This window comes from Piliocolobus tephrosceles, chromosome 8 (assembly GCF_002776525.5).
Source record: "Piliocolobus tephrosceles isolate RC106 chromosome 8, ASM277652v3, whole genome shotgun sequence".
Taxonomy (NCBI): domain Eukaryota; kingdom Metazoa; phylum Chordata; class Mammalia; order Primates; family Cercopithecidae; genus Piliocolobus; species Piliocolobus tephrosceles.
The window spans coordinates 25,521,093-25,534,276 of record NC_045441.1 but is presented as its reverse complement, the minus strand read 5'-3'; the positions used below and the strand labels follow the sequence as shown (position 1 = coordinate 25,534,276).

General features: G+C 39.0%; 1 long non-coding RNA gene across 2 annotated transcripts in view; it reads right to left on the bottom strand.

Annotated features, from left to right (window-relative positions):
• Window positions 1-13,184, bottom strand: part of LOC111520362 — a 105,419-nt gene that overhangs the window by 20,848 nt on the left and 71,387 nt on the right. The window contains exon 4 of one of the 2 annotated variants that reach the window (XR_004229086.1): window positions 4,040-7,219. The exons of the other annotated variant lie outside the window; for it this stretch is intronic. This is a non-coding gene — a long non-coding RNA (uncharacterized LOC111520362). Of the gene's footprint in view, window positions 1-4,039; window positions 7,220-13,184 lie in introns of those variants that run through there. 2 annotated transcript variants of the gene reach the window in all.

The following is a 13,184-nucleotide window of genomic DNA, read 5'->3' as shown; positions in this document are numbered from 1 at the left end:
AAATACAGGTTAGACACAACTGAAGAGAGAATTAATGAGCTGAAAAACACAGCTGAGAAAATTACCCAAAAGGCAGTGCAAAGAATTGAGAAAAAAAATTGACTGTTAGGCAGCTTGAAGGTGAGAACTCTAACAGAAGTTCCAAAAGGAAAGAAGAGCAATTGGTGGAAATGCAGTATTTCAAGGAATAGTGGCTGAAGATTTGCCAGTAAAACAAATCCTTAGATTTGGAAATATAAAAACTCCCAAGCAAGATAAATAAATATGCATTGATAAAAATCACAATGACACTGAAAAACACCGAAGACAGAGAAAATGTGAAATACCTAGAGAGAAAGACGATCACCTTCACAGGAAGTGTTAGACTAACAGGTATTGCTCCTTCAGTAGCAACAATGGAAGAGGGCTCTGAGTAATTTTTTTTTTTAATATACTTTAAGTTCTGGGATACATGTGCAGAATGTGCAGGTTTGTGACGTAGGTATACACGTGCCATGGTGGTTTGCTGCACCCATCAACTCATCATATACATTAGGTATTTCTCCTAATGCTATGCCTCCCCTAGCTCCCCACCCCCCTGACAGGCCCTAGTGTGTAATGTTCCCCTCCCTGTGTCCATGTGTTCTCATAGTTCAACTCCCACTTATTATTGAGAACGTGGTGTTTGATTTTCTGTTCCTGTGTTAGTTTGCTGAGAATTATTCTTTCCAGCTTCAACCACGTCCTTGCAAAGGACACAAACACATTCTTTCTTATGGCTGCATAGTATTCCATGGTGTATATATGCCACATTTTCTTTATCCAGTCTATCATTTATGCACACTTTGGTTGGTTCCAAGTCTTTGCTATTGTGAACAGTGCTGCAATAAACATACGTGTGCATCTGTCTTTATAGTAGAATGATTTATAATCCTTTGGGTATATACCCAGTAATGGGATTGCTGGGTCAAATGCTTTTTCTGGTTCTAGATCCTTGAGGAATTGCTACACTGTCTTCCACAATGGTTGAACTAATTTACACTCCCACCAACTGTGTAAAAGCATTCCCATTTCTCCACATGCTCTCCAGCATCTGTTGTTTCCTGACTTTTTAATGATCACCATTCTCACTGGCATGAGATGGTATTTAGCATGGTGGTTTTGATTTGCATTTCTCTAATGACCAGTGATGATGAGCTTTTTTTCATGTTTCTTGGCCACATAAATGTCTTCTTTTGAGAAGTGTCCATTCATATCCTTCTCCCACTTTTTGATGGAGTTGTTTCTTCTTGTAAATTTGTTTAAGTTCTTTGTAGATTCTGGATATTAGCCCTTTGTCTAACGGATAGACTGCAAAAATTTTCTCCCATTATGTAAGTTGCTTCTTCACTCTGATGACAGTTTCTTTTGCTGTGCAGAAGCTCTTTAGTTTAGTTAGATCCCATTTGTCAATTTTGGCTTTTGTTGCAATTGCTTTTGGTGTTTTAGTCATGAAGTCTTTGCCCATGCCTATGTCATGAATTGTATTGCCTAGGTTTTCTTCTAGGGTTTTTATGGTTTTAGGTCTTACACTTAAGTATTTAATCCATCTTGAGTTAATTTTTGTATAAGGTGTAAGCAAGGGGTCCAGTTTCAGTTTTCTGCAGATGGCTAGCCAGTTTTCCCAAAATTATTTATTTATTAAACATTATTTATTTTCTCCATTGCTTGTTGTTGTCATGTCAGTCAAAGATCAGATGGTTGTAGATGTGTGGCATTATTTCCGAGGCCTCTGTTCTATTGTTCCCTTGGTCTATATATCTGTTTTGGTACCAGTACCATGCTCTTTTGGTTATTGTAGCCTTGTAGCATAGTTTGAAGTCAGGTGGTGTGATGCCTCCAGCATTGTTCTTTTTGCTTAGGATTGTCTTGGCTATACGGGCTCTTTTTTGGTTTCATATGAAATTTAAAGTAGTTTTTTCTAATTCTGTGAAGAAAGTCAATGGTAGCTTGATGGGGATAGCATTGAATCTATAAATCACTTTGGGCAGTATGGCCATTTTCATGATATTGATTCTTCCTATCCATGAGCATGGAATGTTTTTCCATTTGTTTCCTCTTGTATTTCCTTGAGCAGTGGTTTGTAGTGTTCCTTGAAGAGGTCCTTCACATCCCTTGTAAGTTGTATTCCTAGGTATTTTATTCTCTTTGTAGCAATTGTGAATGGGAGTTCACTCATGATTTGGCTCTATGTTTGCCTGAGTATTTTTATGTCACAGCGTACATTGAAAGTTATGATGCCTGCACAACACACGAGGGTAAGCCAGATAAAGCTGCTCACCAGGAAGGGCCACAGCCCAAGCCCTGCCCTGTACGCCCTGACAACAAGACCATCAATTCTTCTGCATACCAGTGCCCAGTCAGCAGTGCATTGCAATGAGGAGAGAGGTATATGCTGCAGCACCCATAGAGAAGCTCTGGAATGGAGGGCTGATGATATGTTTTCATAGCATGAGAGAAGATAATTTTAAGTAGAATTGTATTCCCAGTTAAACTGTCACTCAAGAATGGAAACAAAATAAAGACATTTCCAATAAGGTTAAAGGGAATTTGTCACTCACAGATGATCTCTAAGAGTAAGAGAAAGAAGGATGATTTTGAAAGCAAATCTAAACCAGAAATAGCTGTGTAAACGACACAATGATAATAACTAATTTAAGGTGCATTAAGTTTTAACACACATTTTAACTAATAATAACTAATTTAAGGTGTCTTAAAACTATGTGGGATTAAAATACAGAAGAATGTAACGTACCATGAAAGTCTATAACGTAACCTAAACTACTTTAACCTCCTTTCAGTTTTCAGAAGCTTAGAGATACTGATAATCTTTAGACTTTAAATCAACTCTACATGTTAAAATTGGGGAATAACTATTGAAAATATTAGAAACAAAATGTGTGACTTCTCTATCAACAGAAGAGTTTGAAAAAGATAAAGAAAATTAAATTAATTCAATAATAAATAAGAAAAAAATGAATGATTCGATGAAAAATGTGAAAAGGAAATAAACAGGCAATTAACAAAATATCAATATAACTGACCGGGGAGTAATTGAAAAAAATACCATCAAAAAAACTTGAAGAAATACACATTAAAATGATACACGTTTTTGGCCTATCAACTTGGCAAATTTTTGTATGATTAAAGATGATTTCTCTTAATGTATAAGTGGTATTAAAAAATCAACAAAAACCAGAATAATTTAGCACAGTATAATCCAAAATAAATGTGGATTTAAAATAGTAAATAAATTATCTATGAATAAGCAAAGAAATCAATAAACAAAGAAAATGTTTAAGGTCACAAATAATATTAAAAGGCACATTAACATCACAAGACAAAATTTGTCTGAGAACATTTTTTAAATATTCAGTGATGGTGAAAGGGTAATAAAACAGGCTCTCACAATCTCTCTGGAAAAATTTGGTAATATATAGCCAAAGTTTTCAAAATATGACTGACTCTTGACTTTGCAATTTTACTCATCAAATGGAGCTGCTCTGTTTGTTTTGTTTATCTGTTTATTTGCTACACCCCATGTATGATTTTGTTTCATGAAAGGATTCCAGTGTTTAAAATAAAATTGTAAAACCTCAGACTCAAATAAACTATGAGACATCCATTTATACCGTGACATACATGACTAACATTCACAATCATGTGAAGTGGTCCATTGAAAGGAAAGATGTTAATAAGATGTTAACTGAAAAAAATAGCTCATAAAACTCTATGAAAATGCATATGGATTTTATTTTAGAATGTCAGTGTGTGTTGTATATATGCCTAGAAAAGCATTCAGAAGGATATACACAAACGTGTTTTTTTTTTTTTTTGTTTTTGTTTTGAAACAGAGTCTCACTCTGTCACCCTGGCTGGAGTGCAGTGGGGTGATCTCAGCCCACCGCAACCTCTGCCTCCAGGGTTCAAGTGATTCTCCTGCCTCAGCCTCCCGAGTAGCTGGGATTACAGGCACCCACCACCACACGCAGCTAATTTTTGTATTTTTAGTAGAGACAGGGTTTCACCATGTTGGCCAGGCTGGTCTCGAACTCCTAACCTCAGGTGATCCTCCTGTCTCGGCCTCTTAAAATACCGGGATTACAGGCATGAGCCATCATGTTCGGCCCTAATAATGTGTTTTTAGTAGTTTTCTCTGATTGACTAGAACTCTGGGAATTTATATTTTCTTGTTTGTGTAATGAAAGTCTATATTTCAGATTTTTGTAATGGGAGCATGTCTTGCATTTGAAATAAGAAAAGTTTATTTTGAATTTTTAAATTCAGTGTCAGTGTCAGCAGATTAAGGACCTGGACTAACTTTATCCACTCGATCCCCTACATTGCCTTCTTGCCCACTACACTCTAACTTCCTGCTTCATTCCAACCTCTACCAATGCACCATGCTTCTATTTATCTACCACCTATTGTTGACACTCAATTTGCTTCCCTTGACCTCTGACCTCAGCTCTCCCATTTCTTCTCTCATCTCACTCCTCTCACCAGGCCTTCCTGTAGTCTCATGGGCAGTGGTACCCCTACTCTCACTCCTACTCTGTCTCAGATTTTTGCAAAAGTTTCCAACAGCAATGAGTATACCTGCCTATTTGAATGATGCAATTTAATGGGTAAAATCATAGACTCTTAGGAGTCACTAATCTGTCCCAATGTCCAAGTGTATAAGAAGTCCATCCCCAAGCCAGCCTCTGCTGGAAAACTATAGAGCCAAAAACCCAACTAACTGCCAAAATGTCCCTCTTTGAACACAGAATAATCTGAATATACACAAGAATATAAGAACATTCATTACGTTTAGTGATTTCCATCTATGCACTCCTTAAGGCCATATGGATACATTCAATTTGACTTCTTCACAACAGCCTTTCAATATTTGAAAACAACTATTATGTCCCTTTTAGTTTTCTGTTTTTCTATTTCTTTTCAACCCTTCCTATGTGACATGGTTTGCAGCTTAGCTTCAATAGATAAATTTTAGTTCAATGATGTTCCAGTTAAAATAGATCACTTGAAACCCATTAGTTTTCTAAATGTGTTTTGACAGTCCAGCAAACAAAAGGCTTTACTTAACTTGCAGAGTAGTTTTGCACATTTAAAGCTGAAGAACACAACCGTTTTAATTTTATTATGCCATTTCATTTTGTTTTTGGAATCAGGTAACAATGTTGCCCCAAAACTCTAAGAAATTGAGCAAGATCTGTTGATACCAAACATAGTTTTTAAGATGAGAGGCATAAAAAATGAGACACTAAAAATTAATAATCTATGAGTGCTTTTCTAGCTAACTCTTCTGAGTGTTTGAGAGGAAGGAAGAAACAAAATGTGTGTGTGTGTGTGTGTGTGTGTGTGTGTGTGTGTGTGTGTGTGTGATAATTACTAATTGTTGAGGAAAGGCCTAATTTGGGGCCAATGTTAGAGTTCTTCAGTTGTTAAGATATATATATTGGCTTTGAAGGCCTGTGTCAATTCCATATTCAACACTTGCTTGCTGTTTTGACTTCAGGTAAGTTATTTCCTGGTTGGTAAAACTTTGTACAATCTTTTCTAACAATGGTTGAAAGATTATATTAAATCGTGTTTATACATTTCAATGAATAGTGTCTAGTATATAGTGAATACTTGATAATTAGTGCCTAGTAAATACTTATTGCTAGTGCCCAAAATCAAGCTCATGCCAACTTGGAGGCCCACCTTTGAGTTTTGGAATCAGATTACACTCATCCCTCCTCCCAAATGTGTTGTTGACCATGTGGATTTTACAATTAACTAAAATCCTCATACTTGTTTCTCATAAATTAACAGTGTCTCATTTTCCAAATCCCACTATCCAAATCTCACCCCCACCTTCCTATGTGGTGGTGCTAGGTGTTATGCAAATAGGCCCAATTCCAGATAGATATTACCTAGAAAACCAACATCTGTGGTTCAATCTGCAGGAGTAGAGTTAAAAATGGAAACTGAGTCAACATGCAGGAATCAGGCAGAAGCAGCAAAAAATGGCACCAGGGTCAGGAGCTAAGGGGTATTCTATATGGCACCAGAAATAATGGCAAAATCCCTGCAACATGCCCTTATTGGACATCAGGCATGTGGTACTCGTGTGGTTTTGGCTGCCACTGATACGAGTTAGCTACTGTTGACTGACAACCTGGTGCAAGGCATTGTGCTAAATACTCTCCTTGCATTTTATCATTTCTCTCTCTGAATACTCACAGGAGGTTGGTATTACTACCTACTTTACCTATAAAAAGTCAAAAGCTCAGAGCATTTAGGTCACTCCCCAAGGTCACACAGTAAGAAAGGGGTTAAGTCAGGGGCTGTTAGGCTTTTTCTGATTCCAGGGGCTCTGCTGTCCTCAAAAGGACAGTTTGTGTTAGATTTTCACGCGTTGATAATTGTGTTATTCACTTTTTTGATCCCAAGTTTGGGGCTTTCCATTTCTCTTTTGGATGGAGGAAACAGGCCACTACATTTTGCTAGTGGATGTTCTGGTCATAAGTTGTAAGAGAACTTCCTCTCTGTTCTCAGTATAACCCCCAAACTTGGATTTATCCTGGGTTCTGCCAACTTTCCTCTACCTGGTCCTTCTCTCTTCTATAATTGCTCTTAGTTAACTTCTCCTTGAGATCACGGTGGTCCTTGAAAGCTGCAAGGTAGTTCTTTGAGAGGGTTACATTCCAAAATATATGCTAGAAGTCGTTATTCCGAAACATATGCCTTTCAGCACCATAGGGTCACTCCTTTGCGACAAGAAACATCCACAGTTTTTCCAATAAACAGCTTTCCAGCTTTCTCACATTACAGACCAGTAGCTCTTTGAAAAGTGAGAACATTCCTTCTCAAGACTGGATTTTGCATTTTTCTGTTTTCATTTGGAAAAGAGTGATATGCCATCATCACAGAACGCAAAGCAGAAGGGAGAGTAGGAGCCTGGGTGGGGTGGGGCTTGGCCCTCAGCGGAGCCTGCTGTGGGTGATATTGCTGTGCTGGTGCAGTTGCCAGCTGCATGCAGCTCTCTAGGAGCAGGTGCTCAAGGGTGATATCGCCTCTATGAAGAGGAAAGCAATGTCACATCCTCCTGCCCTGGCTTGAGGCCCTCCGTCTCTGGCACCTACTGCGAGTAGAGTGAGGAGAAATGAACAGTCATACATGCAATTTCGTTTGGCTCAAGTCATCTCAGCATCTGTAAAGCAAGAATACATCCATCACCAAATAAAGTCATTATCGAAGCAGCTGTTACCCAGACATGACTCTCAGCTGGGGAGGTGGGAGAGCAATTTATCTCTTAGCAGCAGCTTGCCAACATCTAACCTGTGATTTACAGAGGAGAAGAAATCCTCAGAATATAAAGTTCAGGCAGACATATAAGGAACGACTCTTCAATTCTTCTTTAAAAAATATCCATTTTTTTAATATGTAAAATACTCAGAGAAAATTTAGAAAGTTCAAAAAGAGCTACCCAGGGGAAAAAGTTATATCTATCAAGAAAATAACTATCATTAGTATTTAATATATTTTCCTTCCAGGCAAATGAAACCGAGAATATTCTGTATATTTATATGTGCTTGTATCACCAGCTGAATGGAATCAGCTGGGGAGAATGAAGCTGTCATACACCTGCCCTCAAAGTAGCCAGGTTTCCTTGGGGTCTCCTCCAGTGATCCCATTCATCTTCTTCTGAAGCTTAGTATCTTGTTTCCTGTGACCATTCCTCCTGACCTCTGGAAAAGCCTCCTGGCAGGTCTAGCTGCTCTTGACTTCACACACAAGATATCTCTGTATGTTTCTCAATATTCAGCATTCATGGGTGAGAAGGACAGCAAAATTAAGTAAATCCTATATATCACATGGAGGAAAGCTGCAGGAAATACTTCGAGTCAGGCGCAAATGAGAAGATGCAGGATGCTAGCAGGCCGTTCACAGACCTCCACTTGAAGAACAAAGAACATAGAAATACTGGCCAAGTCAGGCTGGATTTAGATCTGCTTCCCTTATGCTGAGTAATTGGAACTCACTGCAATTCCATTGGAGTACTTTCGCTCAGCCCTCTTTAAAAGTTCTTCAAACAAAAGGGAGATGTACAAGGCATACTCCTTAGGGGAACCCATGAATGCTAATATATGTCATCCTCTAGGGTCGGGCATTATTGACATTTAGGGCCAGATAAGTCTGTTGTGGGGCTGTCCTGCATGTTGTGAGATGTTTAGCAGCATTCCTGGCCCCTCCCCACTAGATACCAGTAGAACCTGCCCCTCTCTTCCTAGTTGTGACAACCAAAAATGGCTCTAGACATTGCCAAATGTCCCTTGGGGGCAAAATCACCCCAAGTTGAGAACCATTGAGCTACATATGCAGTAATCCTACTTGCAAATCACAGGAAAATATTTAGTAACAGCATCCCTAGGGTCACTAGGGCTGAGAGCATCACAGCTTTCTGGGACTGGAGAGAGAAACAACATAAAAATGGATCCACATAGCTCATTTATTTAAATCCTCTCAACAACGTTCCAAAGCAGGCATTATTTCCTTCATTTAACAGGTGAAAAAACTGAGTCTCAGAAAAGGTAAGTAACTTGCCCAAGATCACATAGCAGGTAAACAGCAGAGCTCCTTCCTCTGCAATAGTGGATCTGGCCAGACAAGATACACTAAGATAAGGTAGTGTTCCTGGATCTCAGGCAAGGAAATCTTAGAAATTCTAAATGTATAAATTCTAAATCAGAAGATCTAGAGCATGAGGAGATGGGCTTGAATGGAGGCCAACTTTAGTGACACCAAAACTGAGTAATTCCACAAAGATTTTACCCATTTCTAAATCCTCTGGTTTGTTTAGAATTACTTTGTCAGCAAAACCGTCGTTAGAGTATTTTGTGTACTGATTAGACCCTGCAATTAAGCCTCCTTTGATAAAGGCACGTTAAGACTAATTTTAAATCCTATTACCGTCAGCATGACATCTACTTGAGGCTATTTTTCAAACAAGTGGCAGTGATTTGCCCAGGGGTGTCAGTGTCAGAGTTCATTGCCAGAAGTCTCTGCAGTGGCATCTTCCTCTCCCATTCCTGTCATCCCCTCCAGACACTGTCTGTTCACAGCATGTTAAGCTCAAAGTGCCTTCATACAGGGAAAACCCCGGTGCATCTCTCAAGAGCCCAGACATGCCATTTGTCTAAGTGTTGGCCTGAATCACATAGCAACAGAAGATTGAGTGTCTAATCAGATTAGTGAGAGGAAAGGCTCTTGGGCCACGGCCTGCAGTCACTTGACTTGAATTCTCCTGTATTAATAGAAGTCATAGGTGGCTTGTGCAGTCCCTGCTTCATTGTGGAGGGATAAAAGTAGAGAGAGATTGACGGAGATTATTAAAAAGCCTCTTGGCCCCAAAGCCTTCCATGGTCGCTCAGATCTCTTCTAGTCTTCCTTTGAATAAAACATATGCACCGGGCACGGTAGCTCATGCGTGTAATCCCAGCACTTCGGGAGGCCAAGACGGGCAGATCATTTGAGGCCAGGAGTTCGAGACCAGCCTGGCCAACATGGTGAAGCCCCGTCTCTACTAAAAATACAAAAAATTAGCCAGGCTTGGTGGTGCGTGCCTGTAGTCCCAGCTACTCGGGAGGCTGAATCACTTGAACCTGGGAGGTGGAGGTTGCAGTGAGCTGAGATCATGCCACTGCATTCCAATCTGGGTGACAGAGTGAGACTCCATCTCAAAATAAATAAATAAATAAAACATATGCTAAGCAAGACAGGAACTGTAAAAGCTGATCTCTCTAGACTTACTTCAACCAACGGAGGAGCCAGCCAGTCCATTTCCATTGCTTAAAATGACACCATGCCCAGAAAAGTCTGCTGAGTCATGCCAAGTGAGGCAGCACGGGGCAGGACCAGTGGTATGGAATTAATTCTAGAATTACTTCTGGACATCGACCTGGACCCAGTACTAACCATCCTTTTTCTGACTCAACAGTCCCAAGTGACTCTGAGGTTGCCTGCTTGATTGATTAAATTGATGGTGGAGACATTACAGGGCTAAATAAGCACAGGGTGGGCAGGGTCGGGGTGGAAGGAACAGATCTGGAGGAAGATGTTTGCATTTATTTAGGACATAAGAGTGCGAGTCCCTGTGGGACATTCCAGGAAATATGCCATGGGAGGAGGTGAGCTTTCTCTGCTACAACCCCACACTGACATGTCATTCTTCCCATTCACTTGAACCCACCAGGTCCCTGCTCCCTTATCTAGTCAGACTTCTAATTGAAAGGGGGACCTATAGGGAAATGGCAAGGCAGGGTCTTAGAATAAGATTTTTTGGGGGGTGGGAAATGAAGGGAGAAGAAGGAAGCTCCTGGTTTCTTTGCGTTTGAGACCAACCCTTCAAATTCTGGAAGAGCAACTGGGCTGCAGCTTTGACCTCCAAGCTCAGTTACAAGGACCTCAGTTCTTGCCCCCGAAGGACCCCTGGGTATGGAAGTGTCCATTGCTCCACAAACAGCAACTTACTTATTTTCATGCGCTTTTCTTTATTGATATTATTATTTTTAATAACTGTGATGGTTTGAATGTTTGTGTCACTCCAAAAATTCATGTTGAAACTTAATCTCCAATGTAATACTATTAAGAGGTGGGGTCTTTAGGAGGTGATGAGGCCATAAAGACTCTTTCTTCATGAGTGGGATTAAGGCCGTTATAAAAGAGGCTTCAGGGAACATTTGGCCACCTGAGAATGCAGCAAGAGGTGCTTATAAGACGCCCAATGCTGGTGCCTTGATCTTGCCTTGGACTTACTGGTCTTCAAAACTGTAAGCAATAAATTTCTGGTGTTTATAAATTACTCAGTCTAAGGTATTTTGTTATAACATCACAAACAGACTAAGACAATATCTCGACTTTAACATGCTTTTTTGTTGGGTCATTTTAGTGTTCCTTATCCTTTTGATTTTTGTTTCTTGCAATATTTTTTTGCCTTTCTAAAGTGTCTAGAAACTTTAGAGAGTATTTAACTGCTTACCCATTCAATCATTAACCTTCTGGGTTTTAGAGCCAGCGCTTCCTTTTTTATTATTTTTTCATGCCTTCATCTTTCACATTCTATCTTACATCATAGTATATAAATTTAGGTTTGTTTTGGTTTTCATTTTAGTTTTTGAGGTTCAGGTTTTGTTTTTAATTGTTTAAATTTTTATTTAAATCTTTCCTTTTATCTATTTGAATTTTTATTTTAATCATTTTATTGATTCATTCAAAAGAACTTCTTTTTTTAACTTTAAATTCTGGGATACATATGCAGAATGTGCAGGTTCGTTACATAGGTATACATATGCCATGGTGGTTTGCTGCACCCACCAACCCTCATCTAGGTTTTAAGCCCCACATGCATTAGGTATTTGTCCTAATGCTCTCCCTCCTCTTGCCCCTCATCCTCCGACAGGCCCTGGTGTGTGATGTTTCCCTCCCTGTGTCCATGTGTTCTCATTGTTCATCTCCCACTTATTAGTGAGAACATGTGGTGTTTGGTTTTTTGTTCCTGTGTTTGTTTTATGAGAATGATGGCTTCCAGCTTCATCCATGTCCCTGCAAAGGACACAAACACATTCTTTTTTATGGCTGCAAAGTATTCCATGGTGTATATGTGCCACATTTTCTTTATCCAGTCTATCATTGATGGGCATTTGGATTGGTTCCAAGTCTTTGCTATTGTAAATAGTGCTGCAATAAACATACTTGTGCATGTGTCTTTATAGTAGAATGATTTATAATCCTTTGGGTATATACCCAGTAATGAGATTGCTGGTATTTCTGGTTCTAGATCCTTGAGGAATTGCTACACTGTCTTCCACAATGGTTGAACTAATTTACACTCCCACAAATAGTGTAAAAGTGTTCCAATTTCTCCACATGCTCTCCAGCATCTGTTGTTTCCTGACTTTTTAATGATCGCCATTCTCACTGGCATGAGATGGTATTTGGCATGGTGGTTTTGATTTGCATTTCTCTAATGACCAGTGATTATGAGGTTTTTTTCATATGTTTATTGGCCACATAAATGTCTTCTTTTGAGAAGTGTCTGTTCATATCCTTTTCCCACTTTTTGGTGGCTTTTTTTGCTATGTAAATTTTTTACATAGCAAACCTTTTAGGTTCTGGATATTAGACCTTTGTCAGATGGGTAGATTGAAAATATTTTCTCCCATTATGTAGGTTGCCTGTTCACTCTGATGATAGTTTCTTTTGCTGTGTGTGCAGAAGCTCGTTAGTTTGATTAGATCCCATTTGTCAATTTTGTTGCAATTGTTTTTGGTGTTTTAGTCATGAAGTCTTTGCCCATGCCTATGTCCCAAATGGTATTGCCTAGGGTTTCTTCTAGGGTTAAAAGAACTTTTTATTCTACTTTTTAAAAATTTCTATCCTTAAAATTTTATCCTGTCTCTCCCAATCATTGTCTTAATAACATTTTCTTTTTAATTTCTCTTTAATAAGTTCATTCTTATTTTAAGTCTGTTATTTTTTCCGATTTATTTGTTGTTGCTGTTGTTCATGTTATATAAAAAGCTAGGCTTTTTCATGAAGGTTCTAGCTATATTTCTCCAAATTCTCGCACTAACCAGAGATTAGATTTCTTTTCTCTTCTAGCTGTACACTTTCTCTCTGGATAGACCCAATAGATTTTTTCATATATATTTTTAGAAATGAATTCTAAAACAAAGTATACACACATACACACATTCACTCCTCTTACTTGATGAAACAAAATTTCTTCCTCGGCAATAATTCTTCCTCTGCAGATGGCATATTTGGAGGGCTGGAATAATGATGTGTCACTGTTTGACATTATAAAGAGGAAGGATGGGCTTATCTCTGCCTCCAAATAAGTCAAAGAACAATAGACAAGAGGGATTCCAATGGGCTATAGTCTTGTCCAGGGAGAACAGATGTCATGGGAGCAATGGAACAGGACATTAGACCAAATAATAGAGGTAATCTGAATGCTAAGTTAGGGTTGAGAGGAAAGAGCAGTTTGAGAGAGAGTTCTTGATCTCTACCATGTGCTGAAGGCACCATCCTAAATATAGACATTGCTTCCTTTCATCCTTATAATGACAACCCTGTGTGGAAGGTATTACCCCCCTTTTACAGGTTAGAAAACT